At 46.2% G+C, this 25591-nt stretch overlaps 1 protein-coding gene across 2 annotated transcripts in view; it reads left to right on the top strand.

The window, feature by feature from the left end:
• Positions 1-1865: 1865 nt before the first annotated feature.
• The window catches only part of limd2 (LIM domain containing 2), a 113051-nt gene continuing 89325 nt past the window's right edge, over positions 1866-25591 (top strand). Inside the window, exon 1 of one of the 2 annotated variants that reach the window (XM_078223734.1) lies at positions 1866-1991. The gene's annotated coding sequence lies outside the window, so the exon portion shown is untranslated. The remainder of the gene's footprint in view (positions 1992-25591) is intronic. The other variant, XM_078223737.1, reaches the window with a different exon arrangement.

Below are 25591 nucleotides of genomic sequence, written 5' to 3'. Positions count from 1 at the left end.
AGGGAGGGGAGAACGCGGGGGGGTGAGGGAGGGGAGAACGCGGGGGGGTGAGGGAGGGGAGAACGCGGGGGGGTGAGGGAGGGGAGAACGCGGGGGGGTGAGGGAGGGGAGAACGCGGGGGGTGAGGGAGGGGAGAACGCGGGGGGGTGAGGGAGGGGAGAGAGAAGCGGGGGGGTGAGGGAGGGGAGAACGCGGGGGGGGTGAGGGAGGGAGAACGGGGGGGGTGAGGGAGGGGAGAAGCGGGGGGGTGAGGGAGTGGGAGAACGCGGGGGGGTGAGGGAGGGGAGAACGCGGGGGGTGAGGGAGGAAAGAACGCGGGGGGGTGAGGGAGGGGGGGTGAGGAGGGGAGAACGCGGGGGGGGAAGAGAGCGGGGGGGTGAGGGAGGGGAGAAGCGGGGGGTGAGGGAGGGGAGAACGCGGGGGGTGAGGGAGGGGAGAACGCGGGGGGGTGAGGGAGGGGAGAACGCGGGGGGGTGAGGGAGGGGAGAACGCGGGGGGGTGAGGGAGGGGAGAACGCGGGGGGGTGAGGGAGGGGAGAACGCGGGGGGGTGAGGGAGGGGAGAACGCGGGGGGTGAGGGAGGGGAGAACGCGGGGGGGTGAGGGAGGGGAGAACGCGGGGGGGTGAGGGAGGGGAGAACGCGGGGGGGAGGGGAGGGGAGAACGCGGGGGGGTGAGGGAGGGGAGAACGCGGGGGGGTGAGGGAGGGGAGAACGCGGGGGGGTGAGGGAGGGGAGAACGCGGGGGGGTGAGGGAGGGGAGAACGCGGGGGGGTGAGGGAGGGGAGAACGCGGGGGGGTGAGGGAGGGGAGAACGCGGGGGGGTGAGGGAGGGGAGAACGCGGGGGGGTGAGGGAGGGGAGAACGCGGGGGGGTGAGGGAGGGGAGAACGCGGGGGGGTGAGGGAGGGGAGAACGCGGGGGGGTGAGGGAGGGGAGAACGCGGGGGGGTGAGGGAGGGGAGAACGCGGGGGGGTGAGGGAGGGGAGAACGCGGGGGGGTGAGGGAGGGGAGAACGCGGGGGGGTGAGGGAGGGGAGAACGTGGGGGGGTGAGGGAGGGGAGAACGTGGGGGGGTGAGGGAGGGGAGAACGTGGGGGGGTGAGGGAGGGGAGAACGTGGGGGGGTGAGGGAGGGGAGAACGTGGGGGGGTGAGGGAGGGGAGAACGTGGGGGGGTGAGGGAGGGGAGAACGTGGGGGGGGGTGAGGGGAGAACGTGGGGGGGTGAGGGAGGGGGGAACGTGGGGGGGTGAGGGAGGGGAGGAACACGGGGGGGTGAGGGAGGGGAGGAACGCGGGGGGGAAGGTGAGGGAGGGGGGAACGCGGGGGAGTTGAGGGAGGGGGGGAACGCGGGGGGGTGAGGGAGGGGGGAACGCGGGAAGGGGTGAGGGAGGGGGGAATGTGGGGGTGTGAGGGAGGGGGGGAACACGGGGGGCGGTGAGGGAGGGGGGTATGCGGGGGAGGGAGGGGGTGAACGCGGGGGGGGGGGTGAGGGAGGGGGGGTGGTGGTGGGGGGGGGGTTGGTGAGGGAGGGGTGAACGCGGGGGGGGGGGGGTGGTGAGGGAGGGGTGAACGCGGGGGGGGGGGGGGTGTGGTGAGGGAGGGGGGAACGCGGGGGGGAGGGGTGGGAACGCGGGGGGGGGAACGCGGGGGGGGGGAACGCGGGGGGGGGGGGGGTGAGGGAGGGAGGGAACGCGGGGGGGGTGGGGGGAGGGGTGGGGTAAAGCCCGAAAGCCGCGCAGCCCGCCTGACCTGACCTGCCGCCCCGGGCCCGCTCTCACTCTGGCGGTTGCTAGGGGCGGCCGCTGCCGTTGCTATAAGTGTAGCCCCGCCCCCAGCGCCTTGTTGCCCTGACAATGGGGCCGCCGTCACGTGGCAGGAGGAGGGGCCTGGCCTGAGGCGGGGAACGGGCTGGCCGCCCGCCTGGCTTGTCCTGGCGGAGGAGGGCGCGATTGAAGTGGGGCTGCTGCATCTACCTGAAGTGAGGCACTGAAGGGTGAGTGAGATTGAGCATGTGCCGCTGGCTGTTGTGTTGGTCAGTGCTCTCTGATGGACAGAGCTGGCAATGCTCCTGAATGGACTGGTGCAGAATTACTGACTTCCAATGTCAGCATCGTTAACCCTCAGGTGGCAGCATTAAATCTCACCCCCCCCTCCCCCCAGGATAGGCCAGGCATTGTCAGCTCCATCAGATTACACACAGGTCACAGCACAGAAACACACCACTTGACCCCAAAGGTCCATTTGGTGTTCATGTTATATACCAATATGCAATATAGCAACAGGAGCAGGCCACTCAGCCCATCGAGCCTGCTCCACCGTTCTGTAAGATTATGACTGATCTGATTGTGTTTCAGCTACACTTTCCTCCCTACCGCTGTGCCCTTTGACTCTCTTGTCAGTCAAGAATCTAGCTAATCTCGCATTAAAAATGTTCAGTGACCTGCCTCCAGCACTCTCTGGTCAGACCGTTCCACAGACTCATAACGCTCAGAGAAAAAAATTCTCAACTCTATCTTAAATTTGAGACCCCTTATTCATCTGCGCCTCGTTCCATTGTCTCCCACAAGGGAAAAACATCCTTTCAGCATCCGCTCTGACAGCATAAACCTCTTCCCATCCTGCTTCATCACCATATTATTAGAATCATAGAATTGTACAGTGCAGAAGGCGGCCATTTGGCCCATGGAGTCTGCATCAGCCACAGTCCCACCCAGGTCCTATCCCCATAACCCATGCATTCACCCTAACCAGTCTCCCTGACACTAAGGGGTAATTTATAATGGCCAATCCATCTAACCTGCACATCTTTGGACTGTGGGAGGAAACCGGCGCACCCGGAGGAAACCCACGCAGACACGGGGAGAACGTGCAAACTCCGCACAGACAGTGACCAAGCCGGGAATCGAACTCGGGTCTCTGGTGCTGTGAGCAGCAGTGCTAACCACTGTGCCACCGTACCACCCCTCTTTCTTTTCCTTTCTCCTTTGTGTACTTATAGTTTCCCCTCAAATGCATTTATACTACTCACCTCAACCACTATATGTGGTAACAAACGTCACGACTCTCTGTGGAAATAAGTATCTACTGAACTTCTTTTGTATTAATTAGTGACTGACTCTTTTCCATTTATGAGCCGTAGTTATATAATGCTCACAAGAGGAAACATCTCTATATCTACTCTATCAAACACCTTTGTAATTTTATAGAAACATAGAAGATAAGGGCAGAATGAGGCCATTCAGTCCTTCGAGTCTGCTCCACATTCATCATGATCATGGCTGACTGTCCAACTTAATAGCCTAATCCTGCTTTCTCCCCATAACCTTTGATCCTATTCACCCCAAGTGCTATATCTAGCCGCCTCTTGAACACCCCCACGATCGGGAACATCCTTCCTGCATCTACCCTGACTAGTCCTGTTAGAATTTTATAAGTCTCTATGAGATCCCCCCTCATTCATCTGAACTCCAGCAAAAACAATCCTAACCTAGTCAATCTCTCCTCATACATCAGTCCCGCCATCCCCGGAATCAGCCTGGTAAACCTTCGCTGCGCTCCCTCGAGAGAAAGAACATCCTTCCTCAGAAAAGGAGACCAAAGCTGCACATAATATTGTAGGTGTGGCCTCACCAAGGCCCTGGATAATTGCAACAACACATCCCTGCTCCTGTACTCAAAACCTCTCACAATGAAGGCCAACATGCCATTTGCCTTCTTTACCGCCTGCTGCACCTGCATGCTTACCTTCAGTGACTGGTGCACAAGGACACTCAGGTCCCGCTGCACACTCCCCTCTCCCAATTTACAGCCATTCAGGTAGTACTCTGCCTTCTTGTTTTTGCTTCCAAAGTGAATAACCTCACATTTATTTAAATTATACTGCATCTGACATTGATTCGCCCACTCACCCAACCTGTCCACATCATGCTGAAGGATCTCTATATCCTCGTCACAGTTCACCCTCCCACACAACATGGAATCATCTCGAAACTTTGAGATGTTAAGTTTTGTTCCTTCATCCAAATCATTAATATATATTTTGAATAGCTGGGGTCCCAGCACCGATCCCTGTGGCACCCCATCAGTTACTGCCTGCCAATTTGAAAAGCATTAATTCCTACTCTTTATTTCCTCTCTGCCAACTAATTTTCTGAACATCTCAATACACTTCCCCTAATCCCATGCGCTTTAATCGTGCACGATAATCTCTTATGCGGAACTTTGTTAAATGCTTTCTGAAAGTCCAAATATACCACATCGACTGACTCACCCTTGTCAGCTCAACTAGTTACATCTTCAAAGTATTCCAACAGATTTGTCAAGCATGATTTTCCCTTCGTAAATCCATGCTGACTCTGTCTGATCCTGCCACTGCTTTTTAAGTGCTCCGCTATAAAGTCCTTGATAATGGATGAGAATTTTCCCCACTACCAATTATATGCTTACTGGTCTATAATTCCCTGTTTACTTTCTACCTCCCTTTTTGAATATAGGAGCAACATTGGCTACCCTCCAATCTGCAGGGACTGTTCCAAAATCTATAGAATCCTGGAAAATGACCACCAATGCTTGCACTATTTCTAGAGCCCCTTCCTTAAGTACTCTGGATGTAGATTATCAGGCCCTGGGGATTTATCTACCTTCAGTCCTATCAATTTTCCCAGCAACATTTCTCTATTAATATTGATCTTCCTCCATTCTCCCCCCTCACTAAATCTTGCATTCTCCAAGACTCTTTAAAGACTCCTTCCAGGTCACCTCTCCATTTTACATTTTCTGAAGTAAACAATTCCAGCTTTCCAATTCTTGCATCATCCTTACCTTTTTACACTTTTCCAGTGCTTCTATGTCCGTTTTGAGATATGGAGACCAGAACTGCAAATGTGGTCTCACCGAAGTTCCATATAAGGTTAATATAACTTTACTGCTTTAGAATTCTATTCCTCTAGAAATGAATTGCACTGCTTTCTTTGATCTTTTTATTGCTTTGTAAACTTGTGTTTCAACACTTATTGATCTATTTCTGTATCTGGTCTCTGGGCAGCTCTACCCCGTTTAGACACCAATATTCCAGAGGAATATGTAACCTCCTTACCTGTCCTCACAAAATGTATCGCCTCATACTCATTTATAGTGAAATTGATTTATCGTTTACACACCCATTCTACAAGTTTTCCAGTATCTTCTTGTAATTGCAAATTTCTCTTCAGATAATTATCCAATTGCTTTTGGAAGCAGCAATTGAATCTGCCTCCACCACACACTGAGGCACTACATTCCTGATCCTGGCCAACCACGTTTATATTCACTGTTTTAGGCTGCACTCCCTATTTTGTTACCTCAAAAACGTTTTATTGATGTTTCGTTTGCACTTCAGTCTCACGCTCCTGATTTACGGGCACCCGGCGTGGAGAGGGGCAGGGAAGGTGGAGGACACCTCCATCATGAACCTGCTCATGGTCCAGGCCAGACTCACTATAAACAGGCCCAGGCATCCGGCGACCGAGGGGGTCATCCAACCCGACTGTCTGCCCCTATACCACGGCTACATTCGCGACCGGGTGTCCCTGGAGAGGGAGCATGCGGAGTCCATGGGCACCATCGAGGCCTTCCGTGCCCATTGGGTGCCACAAGGGCTGGTGTGTGTTATCAACTGTTTTAATCATGTTTTGATTTGATGTTTTAAGTTTCCTTTACACTTTGATTTAATTTGTTTGGGACAGTTCCCCCTCTTTTTAAGCGGCCGCCCCTTTTACTTTGTCCCTCAGTTTATTTGAGTTAGTTTGTTTGGTTTGCCAAAAAGATGCCTGATCCTGGCCACATGTATAAAAAGGCTTTCCTCATGTCACCATTGCATCCTTTACCAATCACCTGTCCTCTGGTTCTCAACCCTTCTATCAATGCCAACAAGTTCTCCTGATTTACTCTTCTGTTCAGGCACCTTGTGATTTTGAACACACCTAATGTATGATAGAATCACTACAGTGCAGAAGAAGGCCATTCGGCACATGACATCTGCACCAACTCCCTGACAGAGCATCTTACCCAGACCCTATCCCTGTAACCCCACGTATATAACCTGCTAATCCCCCTAACCTACGCATCTTGGAACACTAAGGGGCAATTTAGCACTGCCAATCCACTTAACCTGCACATCTTTGGACTGTGTGAGGAAACCGGAGCACCCAGAGGAAACACCCACACGAGGAGAATATGCAAACGCCACACAGAGAGTCACCAAAGGCCAGAATTGAACCCGGTCCCTGGCACTGAGGTAGCAGTACTAACCATTGTGCCACCGTGCCACCCACCTCTCCTCTCTACCTTTCTTCTGTAAGTGGAGGAGCCCCAGCTTCTCCAATCTGATCCCTGGAACATTTCTTGTGAATTTTTTCTACACCCTTTCTAAAGCCATCATGTCCCTTCTAAACTGTGGTACCCAGAATCAGAGTAGATACTCCAGTTGAGACTAAACCAATGTTTTATAAATGTTCACCATAACTTCCTTGCCTGTATTTATAGAGCCTAGGATCTTGTATGCTACATTAATCATTTTCACAAACTACTCTGCTACCTTCAATAGCCTACTCCTGCTCTATGTTAGTATGGTATTTGCACGTATAACCTCATGTACATCTGCTCCTGCACCTTCTTTAGGCTTGTGTCCATTATTTTATATTTTCTCTCTTGTCCTTCCTACCAAAACATATCATTTCACATGTCTCTGCATCAAAGTTCATCTGCAAGATCTCCTTCCATTCCACCAACTGGTCTACGTTAATTTGAAGTAGACTGCCCTCCCTCAAATTTGTCGTTATCTGAAAGTTTTGATATTGTGCCCTATACAACCATGTCTAGGTTGTTAATACGGGTCAAAAAGAACAGGCTTTCTCCAGAACTCCTAGGGAACCACGCTATATATCTTCCTCTGTTCTGAAAAACAACTATTCAGCATTATTCTCTATTTCCTGTCACTCAGCCAATTTTGCCTCTCTGCTGCCATTGTCACTTTTTTCCATGGACTATGTTTGCTGACAAGCTTGTTATCTGATACTTTATTAAATGCCTTTTGGAAGTCTAACTACACCATATCATCTGCCAAAGGAGCCTCAATGAATTACTGCAGCATCACATACTCCTGTGGTGGAATGAAAGTTTAAGGTTGTGGATGGGATCCCATTGAAGTGGGTTGCTTTGTCCTGGATGGTGTGTTGTTGGAGCTGCACTCATCCAGACAAATGAGAAGTATTCCATTATTCACCTGACTGGTGCCTTTGTTGATGGTGGACAGGCTTTAGGGAGTCATGAGATGAATTACTTGTCATAGAATTCCCAGCCTCTGACTTGCTTTTATAAGCACAGTATGTATGTGTCTTAGCCAGTTATGCTTCTGATCAATGGTAACCTTCAAGGTGTTGATGGTGGTAAAGGTGTTGAATGTCAAAGGAGATTGTTAGATTCTCTCTTGTTGGAGATGGTCAATACTTGCCACATTTTAGTCCAAGCCTGGATGTTGTTCAGATCTTGCTGCATGTGGGCACATTCATTAGCTAAGAAATTGTGAATAAAACTGAACATTTTAATCATCAGCGAACATCCCCATTTCTAGCCATATTAAAGAGGGACAGTCATTGATGAAGCAGCTGAAGATGGTTGAATCAAGGACACTACCCTGAGAAACTCCTGCAGTGATGTCCTCGGGTTGAAATGATTAGCTTCCAATAACTTTGTGTTGGATGTAACTCCAACATTGGAAAGTTTTACCCAATTCCAGTTGACCTCAGTTTGCTTGATGCTACACTTGGTCAAATACTGCCCTGATGTAAAAGCAGTCACTCTCATGTTACCTTAGGAGTTTAGCTTTTTGATCCATGTTTGAACAAGGCGATAATGAAGTCTGGAGCTTGGGAGCCCTGGCAGAGCCCAAATTGAGCATCAATGAGCAGTTCATTACTGTGTAGGTGCTGTTAGATATAAATGATATCTTCCATCAAATGGCTGATGATTGAGAGTAGACTGATGGGGCAGTAATAGCCAGATTGGATTTGTCCTGCTTTTTGTCGTCCGAACACACACCAGGCGATTTCCCACCTTGTCAGGTAGATATCAATTTTATAGTTGTACTGGAACAGCTTCACTCAGGGCACAGCTAGTTCTGGAACATCTATCTCCAGCAATACAGCTGCAATGTTGTAAGACCCCAAAGATTTTGCAGTATCCAGTGTTTTCATGTGGAGTGAATCAAGTTGGCTGGAGAAGGGCATCTGTGTTGCTGGGGACCTCAGGAACAGGCCAGGATGAATCATCTACCCAAAACTTCAAACTAAAGATGTTTTCAAATACTTCAGCTGTGTCTTTTGCACTGACGTCCACTATCACAGAATCGTTATGCTGCAGAAGGAGGCCATTGGCCCATTGTTTGCACAGGATCTTGGTGCCCTTCCCTATAGTTTATCTGTACTCCTGCACATTGTTTCTGTTCAAATTATCATCTAATGCCCTCTTGAATGCTCAATTGAAACTGCCTCCACCACACTTTCAGGCAGTGCATTCCACACCCAAATCCTCTGTGAAAAAAAATTCTCTCACATCACATTTACCTTTTTGCAAATCACTTTAAATCTGTGCCCTCTCATCCTTGATCCTTTTACGAGTGGGAACAGTTTCTCCTGATCTACTGTGTCCAACCCCATCATGATTTTGTACATCTCTGTCAAATCACCTCTTAGTCTTTTCTCTCCAAGGAGAATAGTCCCAACCCCTCCAACGATCCTCATAACGGAGGTTTCTCATCCCCGGAACCATTCTAGTAAACCTTTGCTGCGCGCTCTCCAATACATTCACGTCCTTCCTATAGGATGGCGCCCATCATTGAGATGGGGATGTTTTAGCCAACTTTTTTTCATTTTTTTTATTCATGGGAGGTGGACGTCAATGGCAAGGCCAGCATTTATTGCCCATCCCACAATGCCTTTGAGAAGGTGGTGGCGAGCCATCTTCTGCAGTCCAGGTGTTGTAGTTACACACTCACTGCTGTTAGACAGATCAAGAATTTGGAATCCAGCAGCAGTTAAGGAACAGCGATATATTTCCAAATTAGGATGGTGTGTAGGAGGAGAACTTGCAGGTGATTCTATTCTCATATATCTGCTGTCCCTGTCCTTCTATGTGGTAGAGATTGTGGGTTTGGAACTTCTAAACAATCACCAATGGTTTTGACTGGACATATTTATAGTCCTTATCAATACCAACCATAGAACCAACTTTTTGTTATCTACAAATTGAGAAATCGTTCTCCTAATTCCCAAGTCTAAATCACTTAAATAATTGGTGTTGACCACGTTTATGATGAACACCAATGGTTCTATCACTAATTCTTGTGGAACGCCACTTCTCACCTCTGCCAATAAGAGTAACTGCTTTCTGTTTTGTAGCGGGCTTTTTATCCATTCGGTAACTTGTCCCTTGACTCCACATCCTCTGATTTCTGACATATGTCTCAGATTTTCAATGTGTCTTTTAAAGATATCCAAATCACATCTTTCGCGCCACCCTAGTCTTTCCGATATTTCTTTAAAGAATTAAGTTAAGATTGGTCAAATTTATTAGAGTTTTTTTGAGGATGCAACAAACAGGATTGATAAAGGGGAACCAGTCAACATAGTATACCTGGATTTGCAAAAGGCATTCAATAAGATGTTGCAGAAAACGTCAATGGGCGTGATAAGGGCTCATGGAGTTGAGACAATATATTGGCATGGATAGAGGATTTTTAAAAATTAATTCGTGGGATATGGCCATCGCTGGCTGGCCAGCATTTATTGCCATTCCCTAGTTGCCCTTGTTTAGAGGACAGTTGACAGTCAACCACATTGCTGTGGCTCTGGAGTCACATGTAGGCCAGACCAGGTAAGGACCGCAGATTCTAAATGTTCTAAAGGACATGAGTGAACCAGTATTTTTCCGACAATCGACAATGGTTCCATGGTCATCAGTAGATTCTTAATTCCAGATTTTCTTTATTGAATTCAAATTCCACCATCTGCCATGGTGAGATTCGAACTCATGCCCCCAGAAAATAAATTGAGTTTCTGGATTAATAGGCTAGCGATAATACCACTAGGCTATCACCTCCCCTTTGATTAACAGGCAGGAGCATAAACGAGGCCTTTTTCAAGTTGGCAGCCAGTGAATAAGAATGAGAGTGTTCCAAGAATAAGTGCTGGGGCCTCAGCGATTTACAATTTATGTTAATGACTTAAATGAAGAGATAGAGAGCAATATAAGGTTTCTGGTGAAACCAAGTTAGTTGGAAAGGTAAACTGTCTGGAGAGCACAGGCTGAAAAGAAATACAGAGAAATTAAATGAGAGGGCAACAAGTTGGCAGATGGAGCATATTATAGGGAAGAGTGAAGTTATTCACTTTAGTCATAAGCATAATTTTTTTAAGCAAGGCATGAAACATTTTAAATGTTGATGTTCAAAGAGACTTGGGTGTGCATGTACAAGGTATGCAGAAAATTAGCATGCAGATCGAGTAATCAATTAGGAAGACAAATATTGATTTTTGTTACAAGGGAATTAGAATACAGGAATAAAGAAGTCTTACAATTGTACAGGGTTTTGGTGAGACTACATAGAAACATAGAAGATAGGAGGAGGCCATTTGGCCCTTCGAGCCTGCTCCACCATTCATCACGATCATGGCTGATCATCCAACTCAGTAGCCTAATCCTGCTTTTTCCCCATAACACTTGATCCCAAGTGCTATATCCAACTGCCTCTTTAATACAATCAATGTTTTGGCATCGACTACTTCCTTTGGTAATGAATTCCACAGGCTCACCACACTTTGGGTGAAGAAATGTCTCCTCACCTCCGTCCTAAATGGTCTACCCCGAATCCTCAGATGTGATCCTTGGACTCCACATCATTGGGAATATCCTCCATGCATCTATCCTGTCTAGTCCTGTTAGAATTTTATAAGTCTCTGTGAGATCCCCCCTCATTCATCTGAACTCCAGCGAAAACTATCCTAACCTAGTCAATCTCTCCTCGTACATCAGTCCTGCCATCCCGGAATCAGCCTGGTAAACCTTTGCTGCACTCCCTCGAGAGCAAGAACATCCTTCCTCGGAGAAGGAGACCAAAACTGCGCACAGTACTCTAGGTGTGGCCTCACCAAGACCCTGTATTATTGCAGCAACACATCCCTGCTCCTGTACTCGAAACCTCTCGCAATGAAGGCCAACATACCATTTGCCTTCCTTATCGCTTGCTGCACCTGCATACTTACCTTCAGTGACTGGTGCACAAGGACACCCAGGTCCCGTTGCACACTCCCCTCTCCCAATTTACAGCCATTCAGGTAATCTGCCACCTTGTTTTTGCTTCCAAAGTGAATAACCTCACAATTATCCATATTATTCTGCATCTGCCATTGATTCGCCCACTCACCCAATCTGTCCAGATCATTCTGAAGGATCTCTGCATCTTCGTCACTCAACTTGGTATCATCTGCAAACTTTGAGATGTTACATTTTGTTCCCTCATCCAAATCATTAATATATATTGTGAATAGCTTGGTTCCCAGCACCGACCCCTGTGGCACCCCACTAGTTACTGCCTGCCAATTTGAAAAGCACCCATCAATTCCTACTCCTTTGTTTTCTCTCTGCCAACCAGTTTTCTATCCATCTCAATACACTCCCCCCAATCCCATGCGCTTTAATTTTGCGCGATAATCTCGTGTGGGAGATTTTGGCAAATGCTTTCTGAAAGTCCAAATATACCACATCGATTGGTTTCCCCCTTGTCAACTCTACTAGTTACATCTTCAAAGAATTCCAACAGATTTGTCAAGCGTGATTTCCCCTTAATAAAACCGTGCTGACTCTGTCTGATCCTGCCACTGCTTTCTAAATGCTCTGCTGTAAAGTCCTTGATAATGGATTTGAGAATTTTCCCCACTATCGATGTTAGGCTTACTGGTCTATAATTCACTGCTTTCTCTCTACCTCCCTTTTTGAATATTGGAGTGACATTCACTACCCTCCAATCTGCAAGGACTATTCCAGAGTCTATGGAATCCTGGAAGATGACCACCAATGCATCCACTATTTCTAGAGTCACTTCCTTAAGTACTCTGGGATGTAGATTATCAGGCCCTGAGGATTTATCCGCCTTCAATCCCATCCATTTTCCCAGCACCATTTCTTTACTAATATTGATCTCCCTCAGTTCTTCCCTCTCACTAAATCCTGCATTCTCTAACATTTCTGGCATCTGATTTGTGTCGTCTTTTGTGAAGACAGAACCAAAGTAGGTATTCAGTTGCTCGGCCATTTCTTTATCCCCTCTTATACATTCCCCCGTTTCTGTCTGTAGGGGATCTACATTTGTCTTCGCCAACTCTTTCTCTTCATGTTTCTATAGAAACTTTTAGTGTCAGTCTTTATGTTCCCTGTAAGCTTACTTTCGTACTGTATTTTTCCCTTCTTAATCAATCCCTTGGTCCTTCTTTGCTGAATTCTAAACTGCTCCCAATCCCCAGACCTATTATTTTTCTTGGCCAATCTGTATGCTTCTTCCTTAGATCGGATACTCTCTCCAATTTCCTTTGTAAACCATGGATTGGCCCTCTTACCCATTCTGCTTTTGTGCCAGACAGGAATAAACAGTTGCTGCAGTTCCCTCATGCATTCCTTTAATGTTTGCCATTGCCTATCCAATGACATCCCTTTAAGTAACTCTGTCCAATCTATCAAGGCCAACTCTTGCCTCCTATCCTCATAGTTTGCTTTATTAAGATTCAGCACCCTAGTCTCCGAATCAACTACTTCATTCTCCATCTTGATAAAAAATTCTATCATGTTATGGTCGCTTATCTCCAAGGGGTCTCGTACAGCTCAATTGGCAATGATTCCTTCTCATTACACAGTACCCAGTCTAAGATGGTCTGCTCCCTCGTTGGTTCCTCCACATTTTGGCCAAGGAAACCATCCCATATACACTCCAGGAATTCCTCCTCTACGGCATTGTGGCTAATTTGATTTGCCCAACCTATGTGCAGATTAAAATCGCTCATGATCACCGATATTCCCTTATATGCATCTCTAATTTCATGTTTAATGTCATTCCCAACGTCACCACTGCAGTTTGGGGGTCTATATATGACATCCACTAATGATTTTTGCCCCTTGGTATTTCTCAACTCTATTCATACAGGCTCCATGTTGTGTTAACACTATTGTGTTAATTTCCTCTTTAACCAGCAGTGCCACTCCACCATCTTTTCCTTTATGCCTGTCCTTCCTAAATACTGAATACCCTGGGACATTCAATTCCCATCCCTGGTCACCCTGCAGCCATGTCTCCGTAATCCCAATTATACTTAACCCGATTACATCTATCTGTGCAATTAGTTCATCCACTTTATTGCAAGTGCTCTGCGCACATCTGGAATACTGTGTGCAGTTTTAGTCTCCATGTTTAAGAAAGGACATACTCGCATTGGAGGGGGTCCAGCAAAAGTTCACTAAATTGGTCCCTGGGCTGAGGGGGGTTTATAAAGTTTTACGTTTATTTATTAGTGTCACAAATAGGTTTACATTAATGCTGCAATGAAGTTACTGTGAAAATCACCTAGTCACCACACTCCAGCACCTGTTCAGGTATACGGAGGGAGAATTTAGCATGGCTAATGCACCTAGCCAGCATATCTTTCAGACTGTGGGAGGAAACTGGAGCACCCAGAGGAAACCCATGCAGACTCTGCACAGACAGTGATCCAAGCCGGGAATCAAACCCGGGTCCCTGGCGCTGTGAGGCAGCAGTGCTAACCACTGTGCCGCCGTGCCATTCCTAGGTTGGTCTATGATGAGAGACTGAGTAAATTGGGCTCCTCTCGAGCTTAGAAGAGTGAGAAGGATCTCATTGAAATCTACAAAATTCTGAAGGACTTAATAGGATGGAAGCTGAGAGATTGTTTCCACTGGTCAAGAATCTCAAACTCAGGGACACACTCAGGATAAAAGCCGATCATTTAGGACTGAGTTGAGGAGAAATTACTTCACTCAAAGGGTTCTGAATCTTTGGAACACTCTATCTCAGAGGGTTATGAATGAATGCTCTATCATTGAATACATGTAAGACTGCGAAAAACAGATTCTTGGTCTCTCAGGGAATTAATGTAGTAAGAAGTTTAACAACACCAGGTTAAAGTCCAACAGGTTTATTTGGTAGCAAAAGCCACACAAGCTTTCGGAGCTGCAAGCCCCTTCTTCAGGTGAGTGGGAATTCTGTTCACAAACAGAGCTTATAAAGACACAGACTCAAATTACATGAATAATGGTTGGAATGCGAATACTTACAACTAATCAAGTCTTTAAGAAACGAAACAATGTGAGTGGAGAGAGCATCAAGACAGGCTAAAAAGATGTGTATTGTCTCCAGACAAGACAGCCAGTAAAACTCTGCAGGTTCATGGTACATTGGGGAAACTATGCAGACGCTGCGACAACGGATGAATGAACACCGCTCGACAATCACCAGGCAAGACTGTTCTCTTCCTGTTGGGGAGCACTTCAGCGGTCACGGGCATTCGGCCTCTGATATTCGGGTAAGCGTTCTCCAAGGCGGCCTTCGCGACACACGACAGCGCAGAGTCGCTGAGCAGAAACTGATAGCCAAGTTCCGCACACACGGGGACGGCCTCAACCGGGATATTGGGTTCATGTCACACTATTTGTAACTCCCACAGTTGCGTGGACCTGCAGAGTTTCACTGGCTGTCTTGTCTGGAGACAATACACATCTTTTTAGCCTGTCTTGATGCTCTCTCCACTCACATTGTTTCGTTTCTTAAAGACTTGATTAGTTGTAAGTATTCGCATTCCAACCATTATTCATGTGTTGTAGGGAAATATCCCTTACCAGTGCAGAATAGAAGTTGAGTCGCAAATCAAGGTTCAAAGCGTGTCTTTATTGTACAATTACTGGGATCCCAGGGAGACCCCCGTAGCCAGCTCAGAAACAGTGGCTTGGCCACGTTGATCTCAATTAAATCACATCAGCTCTGGATCTTTATAGGGATCCAAAATTCGCGCGGGAACATTTGATTATGCCTTTTTTTACACAATGTATAAAGTGGTCTGTCAGTTTCAAAAGTCCCTAGGAAGTTTCATGGATTAGCATTTGTATGGTGTGTGTTCGTGTTAATGGGATTACTTGGTCCTGCCCCGGTGTCTAAATGCGTTTCCCATTACTATCTCTATGTGTCCTCTTATTTAAATTGGTCCTATTGTTCCGTGTCTGTGTTTCCTGCTTGTGAGATTGAGTGTTAATGTCATCCTGTCCTGTTGGGTGTCTGGGGTATTTCATTCTTAACCTTTTATCCTTATCTCTTAGTTTATCAGATTTTTATGTCTGCCTTGGCCGAATTGGTAATATTTCAGTGATAGCTTGGTTTTGATAACCCACTCTCTGTCTCGTTTCATAGGGATCTTGATCTTCCTTGGCCAGTTTAAAATGCAGCTATGCGCTGTTGCTAGGCAGATTAGGGATCTTCCGTAGTTTCTGAAATTCGTGAGTCTCTCAGCTGTGCAGGGGGAGACCCGATCGAATATCCATCCGGGGGTGCCCCTCTGCATTGTTGGCCCGTTATGAGTGGTGCCAATTAGTCCAATAAAAATATGTTTGATGATGCAAATATGGTTTTCTGGAAAATTTCCTCCTTCAGTCCCTCCTCTCGTCCAGGGGGTGCCATTCATGGCTGACCCCCCATGGACGACCTTCAGAGGAACAGTGATTTGTACAGCTGTTGTCCTTGCCGTTGTTCCTCCTCTTCTGGGTCGTTGTTAAGTTCTTGCATCTGGATACTGGCAGTGGGTAGCATTCTTGATGTAATATTTGCACATATCACTTTAATACAGGTTAGGCCAAGGCAGAGTGTGAACAGGATGGCTACTACTAGGATTAATCCCTTCATAATATATGCTCCCCAAACTGTGTTAAACAGCCATCCTAACCACCCATCAGTCCCTGTTAACCCCTGTTTAAAGTTATCCAATTGCTTTTGTATCCCGGACATGGCTGCTGTTATGTTTAGTGTCTCGTCGTGTACGTATGTGATGCATTTTTCCTTGATGATGGTGCATACCCCCCCTTGTCTGGCTAGCTGATAGTCCACCGCATATCTCGTTTGTTGTGTGTATAGTCTGAGTTCTGCGAGTTCTTGGTCAATTGCGCCTAATGCTTGTAGGGTGTTGTTTCCTAAAATGGTCAGTCCACATATGAAGAAGTTCCTATTACTGGCACTGATCACCCCTGCGGCGCCTCCCAGGGATAGTGTCCCCAGAAATCCATATCCTAAAGAAGACCCTAGTGTGACAGGGGCCTGCCAGTCGGAGCAAAATTCTGCGCTGATGGCCCTGGTCACTATGCGTTTCTGGACATGCCCTTCACTTGGGCATGGAACCGTGAGAGGTCTGATTGTCCCTACAGAAAAGAACCTTGGAGGCCTGTCTGTGGCCGTCATATATACATTTTTAAATAAAAACACGTACCCGTCTTTAACCCGATAACATGCATTACCCCGGTGTCGTTTGACCGCATGGCCCCATCTTGTGGAACCTTCCCTCCCCCTGGACTGTCCACTTGATTGTACCTCTTGGTGAGAATCAAATGGATATGTCCCTGAGGCTGAGCTTACGTGGGTGCTGTTGCACTTGCCACACATAAGCTGCCTACCCGCGGTGACTGCAATGCATTTTTGTTGCTTGCAGTCACAAGTGAAGTGTCCTTCCCGGACCCGGCACTCCTGGAGAGCACAATGTGCCTCAGCGCACGAATCATTTTTAGGGACAAAGGCATGCACGCACCCCCATCCCTCTCCCTTAAAACATTGTGGGTAGTTCCCAAGTGTCTCCTCCGGTTGGGGTCCCGTCCCCCTTAGAATTCCCGGCTCAGTGAGCTCTACACACCTTCCTTGTATCCCTTGCTTAAAGTACCCAATATGTTCTTTGCAGGGTGCCCCCGATGTGTCAATAGTGAATAACTCTTGTGGGAGCCACCCTGGTGTTGCGATGAATAGGGAGTTTACTGATCGCGCTGAGGGGTAACAAGCGGTCCTATTCCCATAGATCTGGATGTGTGTTTTCAGGAATAGGTTTCCTTCCATGATTGGTGGTTCTGCTCCCCTAACCCCCATATGTTGGAGTGTATTTACAATGGTCAGGGTTATTATCAGATATGTCCCTGTTCCCATATCGCTCTTTTTTTTTCAACAGTATTTTACAATTACAGTATATACAGAAAATAAACAGGCAATTAAATTAAAAGTAGTTGGTTCCGACGTCTTGATAGTAGATCTGGTCCTGGTTCCTGTGGAAGTTGAATGAGCAAAACGGTATTTTTTTAGTTCATTTGTCCTCATATAGTTTTAATTGGGTCCAGTGTTTCCAGACCCCCTGTCCCCTTATATCTATACAGGCACAGGTATCTCCGCTAATAATGACCTCGTAAGGTCCGTGCCATCTTGGGGCAAATCCTGGTTTTGCAGGAAGCACTTTTGTTAATACCCGGCTCCCGGCTTTTGGGACTTCTGGTAATATTTCTGAGTCCCCCTCTGCGTCGACCTGTGCCTGATTAGAAATTACGGACCGGCGCATCCCCTTCAATTGGGTGCTAAGGTCTCGGATGTATTGTCGGATACATCCATTCATTTGTATGTAGTCTTATCAAAAGACATCGCTTTCCCCATTAAAATCACATGCCATACAGTTCCGATCTTTATATGAGTACTCTTACACTATCTCTAATTTGATCATTTGTTTGCGTGCAAGCGCTACACCACAGTACTTCACAAAATAATTATGTCTTTATCAATGCCCAATATAGTATATGAATATATCATACAAAGTTGGTTAAGGCTTTTCAGGATTTGATGTTATTCTTGTGTCTATATGGCAGTGCTATACTGTATAATAAAAATAATCAAGCGGCAGTTGTATCATACCACTTTACACATCGTACCCGTGATATCCAAACCCTTTTAATTCAAGCCGTTTCTATTTTTAAACTGAGCTCCAGATCGAAACCCCCGCACTCTAGGAAAAGTAACAGGCGCCGAATCAAAATCAAAGCAGGTACAATACATACCAGTTATTTGATTAGGAACATTTTGGTTTCTTAACTGGCTAGGTTTTAAGCTTTGCAGTGCTTTTATATTTGGCAAACCTTGAACCTTGATGGCTCATGAAATTCTGACGGCAGTACATAATTTTAACTAGTTCAGAATACTAAACTATCTGACGTTCGCAAATCGCGATATTCTGCGATTAATACTGTATTTCACTGACTTGATACACTTTAAACTAATTCATAGACCTCAGTCTTTTGTTCCTGCTTTTCTACCTTTCCACAAAATAACTTATTTTCTTCTCTTAACTCCTCAACTAACTCTTATAATTTCTACTTCAAGACAAAGGAAAGAGCACATGCTTCCTTCCAAGGTTTAAATCCTTTCTTAACATTAAAACAAACAACAACAAAGCATCCACGCAACCACTTTGTTTAAACACACACACACACACATGGAAGCTTCCAAAAGTCATTCCACAGTACATCCTTTTTCATTCAAACTTATCATTTCAGACTGGGATGAGTGTAAAACATTCAAAGAGAATACAGAACATTGATTAAGACAATCGCTTTTATTCTTCTTTCTTCCAAACTGTAATTAACTCAAAGCAGAAGTAAATTCAAGAAATCCTATCACTTTAATCTTTAACAGTTTTAACACTCTCCCAGCCCCCTGAGGCTAAACCAAGGTGCAATACACTGCACCCACTGCCTGTAGCAAACATTCCACAGGAACAAAGAGCTCCCTGCTCTCAATCTAATTACAACAACAACCACCTACATTCGACAAGCTACCAGATCTCACAAACACACTGAAATACAAAAACTAAGATCTCTCCTATCCATCTGCTGCCTTTCCCCTGGCGTAAAAGGCTTATAGGTTGCCTTTGGTTGTGCTAACGTCCCTCCTCTCGTGACTGGCGCTAGATTATAATTGTCTATGTTTTCTTTTGATGCTGGAGTGGCTGTATGTTTCTGCACTGACTCGTATGGGCGCCGAGGGTCCGTTTCCTCTGATCTCTGCGTTATCTCCGCAGTGTGGTTTCTGTATTCTAATTCCCTCACTCTCTCCTGTAATACTTTAATTTGTTCTGTCTCTTTGTGTCTCTCCTCCATTGAGGCATTTACTTCCTCAATTAGTCCAGCTAACTGGGTCACTAATATTACTCCCATTACTTTTGTTTTGTCCCGTTTAACTCCGTCTACCCACTTTCTTTGATCTTCTAAAGTTTGTGATGCGTTCCACCCGTTCCGTTTCATCTTTGCAACAATCGCTTCTCTGGCTAACAGATACTTCAAAATGAGAGCTACTGCAGTTTCTCCCTTAACAACGTGGTCTGCCATTTTTCTGTCTAGCAGTCCTGCAACCCCCGTATGCTGGCTGCTACAGTAAAAGTGCCTCAACTCTCTCCCTTATCTCCTGTCACTGATACTGCCCCAGCACCGTCTGTATTGCTGTAGGTTCTCGTAGTGAGGTTCCAGTGGGTCTCTTTCCCCTGGGCTCCCCCAACTATTCCTGACACCTCACGCTTGGACTATTTTGTGTTGTCTTATTGGGATGTGTGCTGGTTGTTTAGTGGGTTTGTCCGCCCCTGTTCCCAGCCCCTCTAAGTACAACGCCTCCCGCTCGGCCACCACCCCCACTAGCAGGGTTGATCCGTTACCCCAAAACCGGGTATCCTGCTATGGGCTGTGGTGTTCCCTACAGACGAACAAGGTTATCAAACTCCGCCCGGGTCCCTAATGGATCCTCCGTCGTCGTGTCTCTTGGTCAGGATGGATCGGGTCCCCTTTTCCTCAACACTTACACACATGTATTCTGTTATCAAAGCCCCTGTTATAGTTAGTAACTGTATCGACTCTGAGGTTGTTCGTCCCTTCAGAGTCAGTGTTGTTACCCGATTTACACTGTCCGTGCCTTGCACCCTGAGTGCCTGTGCCTCTTAGCGCCCGCTTCAAAACCCAACCTTAGCGTGGGAGATTTCTCCTCTTAACGTCCAGTTTAGGGTAGGGCACCTTGAGTCAAGCACTCCCTTGTCCTATTGCCTTGGCACAGACAGCGGTTTCATTTACAATCCTGGGTTAGTTACACCAATTAGTTCTGCATGCGGTACTTATCTTTATATTAGTCTTAATTCCTGTTATCAAATAGCCCAAAACCTGTTATCTTTACCTCTGGTCCTTTACTCCTATTAAAGTTAAAAGTTACTTACCTTCTTCCACGCGGTCGTTCTGACCTGTACCTCTTTAGTGCGGACTTCTGTTTCAATTTAAAAACTTAGGCAAGATTATACAGTTCTACAAGACAACAATACTTAAAACAGACAAACCCTAACCCTTAAAGGTACCTCACTTTGAACGGAGACCTGCACTCGCCTTTGACTGCTCTGGATTTGTATCAGATTCGTTTAAATTTGATCCCGACTTTCAAACTGTGGCCATCAGTCAGAAGTCAGATATCAAATCCTGCCGTGACTACGCCATTTTGTTGTAGGGAAATATCCCTTACCAGTGCAGAATAGAAGTTGAGTCGCAAATCAAGGTTCAAAGCGTGTCTTTATTGTACAATTACTGGGATCCCAGGGAGACCCCCGTAGCCAGCTCAGAAACAGTGGCTTGGCCACGTTGATCTCAATTAAATCACATCAGCTCTGGATCTTTATAGGGATCCAAAATTCGCGCGGGAACATTTGATTATGCCTTTTTTTACACAATGTATAAAGTGGTCTGTCAGTTTCAAAAGTCCCTAGGAAGTTTCATGGATTAGCATTTGTATGGTGTGTGTTCGTGTTAATGGGATTACTTGGTCCTGCCCCGGTGTCTAAATGCGTTTCCCATTACTATCTCTATGTGTCCTCTTATTTAAATTGGTCCTATTGTTCCGTGTCTGTGTTTCCTGCTTGTGAGATTGAGTGTTAATGTCATCCTGTCCTGTTGGGTGTCTGGGGTATTTCATTCTTAACCTTTTATCCTTATCTCTTAGTTTATCAGATTTTTATGTCTGCCTTGGCCGAATTGGTAATATTTCAGTGATAGCTTGGTTTTGATAACCCACTCTCTGTCTCGTTTCATAGGGATCTTGATCTTCCTTGGCCAGTTTAAAATGCAGCTATGCGCTGTTGCTAGGCAGATTAGGGATCTTCCGTAGTTTCTGAAATTCGTGAGTCTCTCAGCTGTGCAGGGGGAGACCCGATCGAATATCCATCCGGGGGTGCCCCTCTGCATTGTTGGCCCGTTATGAGTGGTGCCAATTAGTCCAATAAAAATATGTTTGATGATGCAAATATGGTTTTCTGGAAAATTTCCTCCTTCACATGTAATTTGAGTCTGTGTCTTTATAAACTCTGTTTGTGAACAGAATTCCCACTCACCTGAAGAAGGGGCTTGCAGCTCCGAAAGCTTGTGTGGCTTTTGCTACCAAATAAACCTGTTGGACTTTAACCTGGTGTTGTTAAACTTCTTACTGTGTTTACCCCAGTCCAACGCCGGCATCTCCACATCGGAATTAATGTATACAGGGAGCGGGCAGGAAAATGAAGCCCAAGATCAGCTATCATATTGAATGGCAAGACAGGCTCAATGGGACATATGATATACTCCTGCTCTTATTTATGTTCTTGTCTTCATGCTGACTAATCTTGGTTATATATTTGGTTCTAGATGTTTTTTCTAGTGCATCTTTGAGTAAAGATTGCAATAGCTTTCCAAGCAGCTACATTAAGATATGCCGATGCTCTCAGATTTTTGCAAGGCCATCCGGAATTTTTGCTGTAAAGGGAATATTGAGAATGACAGCCCTGCACAGCAATCAAGACAAACACTAGGCCAAAGAACAGCTAGACAGACTCGGAGCAGAAAAGGAATTCATTTCAGAGATAGTTCGAAGGGGAGGCACTCCAGCAAAGAAAGACCTAAAAAAGTGCACAGAAAAAAATCAGAGATTGCAAAAGGTAAAGAAAGAAAGGACACCAGACACACAGGGGGGAACTCAGGCAGAGCAAGCAGACAGCACAGCCAGGAGAGTATAAATGACAGAAAAAGCACTACATCGCTCAGAGGCAGACAGCACAGCAGAGAAAAGCTAAGTGGCCAGAAAGACAGGACAGCTAACAGAGGAAGTGCAATCAGACAGCACAGCGGAGAGAAACTGAGTGGTAGAAATGAGACTGGAACACACAGAGGGAGAGCAAACAGCCAACACAGCAGAGAGAAGCTGAGTGGCCAGAAAGACAGGGCAGCTAACAGAGGAAGTGCAATCAGACAGCGCAGCAGAGAGAAGCTGAGTGACAGAAGAGAGACTGTACGACGGAAAAGGAGCAGAAGTAGACATCGCAGCATTAAGTGACTGACAAGAAGAAAGGTATTGTAGTGCAGAGAACAGTCTGATGGCACAGTAAAGAAAGACTGAATAAAAAGGGAACCACTTGCAGCAGCCAAAGACTGAGCCAACTGGTCACACACTAAACAAAGACTGGGCAAGAGGAATGGTATGGAGAGAAAAAGAGAGAAAGGCAAACAACATAGCAAATACACTGAGGCATGCAGAAGGAGATTGGACAGAAACCTAGAACAGAAAGATTGAATGAGAGGAAAACAGTGCATACACAGACAGAAACATCAAAATAGCTGGTGACTTGGGAAGAAAGCACTGGAGCATACAGAACCCACAAGACATAAAATTAAAATAAAGATGAAAAATAAATTGAGTTCAAATGAGAATGTAAATTGATATTCATGACATACTTCTCCTGTCGTGCTTTCAATTTTTGTGCACTTTCACATTTTGAGTCAAGCGTGAGTTGGATTTTCCTCCTTGTGAGCCGGGCCATTTTGTGACGGACAAATTGCTTTCCCAACTGATGAGCAATTTTGCCCAGGACTTCTGTCTTTTTCTGCAAGATTCAAACTGGAGGAGGTGGACGCCTGAAAAAGACAGGGGGCCAGCCACTGTTCTCAGCAGCAGGAGAGGGAGGATAGAGGGAGGGAGGGAGGGGGAGGGGTGGGGAGGGGAGGAGGGTGGGGAGGGGGGGAGGGGAGGGGGGTGGGGAGGGGGGGAGGGGAGGGGGGTGGGGAGGGGTGGGGAGGTGGGGAGGAGGGGTGGGAGGGGGAGGAGGAGGGGGGGGAAGGAAAAGGGGGAGGATGTTGAAAGTCCCACACAGCCGGAAGGCACGACAAAAGACAAGACGGGCATTTCAGAGTCTGGAATGTGTTATCGACCCTTTTAGTCACATTTTGTTTGATAATGTTTTAAGTTTCATTTGTGATTTGTTTTTGTTTCAGGTGGTCCCCCTCTTAATGGGCGGGGGAGGGGGATACCTCAAGCTGTATTCCCTCGTTCTAGTTACCCCCCGAAAGAAGAAACCTCTTCCCAGTATCCATCCTGTCAAGTTTCCTCAAGATCTTATAGGTTTCAATAAGATCACGTCTCATTCTTTTAAACTCCAGTGGATATGGGCCCAACCTGTTCTCACAAGATAACGCTTTGCCTCAGTGAACCTTTTCTGTACTACTAATGCAATTATATCCTTTTTCAGATGAGATCAAAACTGTACACAGTGCTCCAGATGTGGTCTCACCAAGGTCCTGTACAAGTGCAGTAAAAATTCCATACTTTTATATTCCATTCCTTTACTCAGAGAGTGGTTGGGGTGTGGAATGGACTGCCTGCTGTGATAGTGGAGTCGGACACTTTAGGAACTTTCAAGCGGTTATTGGATAGGCACATGGAGCACACCAGAATGATAGGGAGTGGGATAGCTTGATCTTGGTTTCGGACAAAGCTCGGCACAACATCGAGGGCCGAAGGGCCTGTACTGTGCTGTACTGTTCTATGTTCTATAATAAACAGCAACCTTCCATTTGTCTTCAAAATCACTAGCCGTACCTGCACACTAACTTTTTGAGATTCATGTACCAGGACACCCAGATCCCTCTGTACTACTGAAGATGAAGGTATAGATGCAGGACTGCAGTGTTATTTGGCTGACACCATGATATTAATTACCTTCAATGATCATAGGTGCTTGGCATAATATTCATGGTTGCTTTGCACTCGTGCAGGATATTTACAAAGTCTGCTGATATAAGGAAACATGAGCTTTATTGGAATATTTACCGTGTCTACGCCTTACCACGAGGTCCTACAAGAGAGACAAAGATCATGTGATGTTGCATTGCTTACATGTACACTGCAATTAGCAGGTCTGACAGCATCTTTACAGAGAGAATAGAGCCAATGTTTCAAGTTAGGATGACTCTTCATCAGAGCTGAAGGCAAAGAAAATCAGACAAGATTTATATTATGAGGGTAGGGGGGATGTAATTGGCAAAGGGAATGTAAATAGTGATGATAATGGCCGAGAAAGATGCTAAAAGCATCCATTTAGTGATCAGAATGTGTGAATGGAAAAACAAAGGGATAGATGGTTAGGGGACTATCTGAGGAATGTGGCGGTTGGCCGGGTGGGGGCAAGTTTGTAGTCAGCAGGCCAGTCACAAAAATGACCAGTTGGTATTCAACACTTCAAAGAAAGAAAGATTATAGGCTGGGGCAAACAGAAATCAGGCCACATTATGCAAACACTGGGCCAGGGTTGCGATCAACCAAGAAGAGACAGCATGATCAGAGCAAGGGTCATCAGAGGCAGCAAAGCATTAAGTAAATTAATTTCTGGGGAAATATGCATTTTAAAATTTCAAAGTGAAAAACTATGAAGACAAACCAGCAGATGGAGCTCTCAAGAAGCCTCAATGGATCAGGCATCTTCTGTTTTCAATCCTAACAAATAGAACTGGAATTCTTCTTTGAATACCGCTTACTAGTTACATTTCCTTATGATCTTGTAAGTTATAATCTTAACCTCAAAATTCACCAGAGGCAAAGTTTCTAAAGTGATGTACAATGGATCATGTGACCCACTTACTAATTTTAGGAGAGAGAAACTGAATATTTGATGTAATGTGTCTCCCTATCAACAACACTGGGATTTCCTAACCCAGTGCTCCCAAATCCTGTGATCTCCTCAAAAGAACAGGAGGCCATTCATATGGGTGGCACAGTGACACAGTGGTTAGCATTGCTGCCTCACAGCGCCAGGGACATGGGTTCGATTCCAACTTTAGGTGACTGTGTGGCCTTTGCACAGAGATAGAAATGTTATTGATTAATAAGGGGATCAGGGGTTATGGCGAAAAGACATGAGAATGGGGATGAGAAAAATATCAGCCATGATTGAATGGCGGAGCAGACTCAATGGGCCGAGTGGTCTAATTCTGCTCCTACATCTTATGGTCAATCTCCCTGTGTCTCCATCGGTTTTCTCCCAGTGTAAAAATGTGCAGGTTAGGTGGATTGGCCAGGATCACTGTGTGGGTTTATGGGGATAGGGCAGGGAATGGGCCTAGGTGGGGTGCAGACTCGGTGGGCTGAAGGGCCGCCTTCTGCACTGTAGG

The sequence above is a fragment of the Mustelus asterias genome, chromosome 11, assembly GCF_964213995.1.
Source record: "Mustelus asterias chromosome 11, sMusAst1.hap1.1, whole genome shotgun sequence".
Taxonomy (NCBI): domain Eukaryota; kingdom Metazoa; phylum Chordata; class Chondrichthyes; order Carcharhiniformes; family Triakidae; genus Mustelus; species Mustelus asterias.
This window is presented reverse-complemented; position numbering and strand designations above follow the sequence as displayed.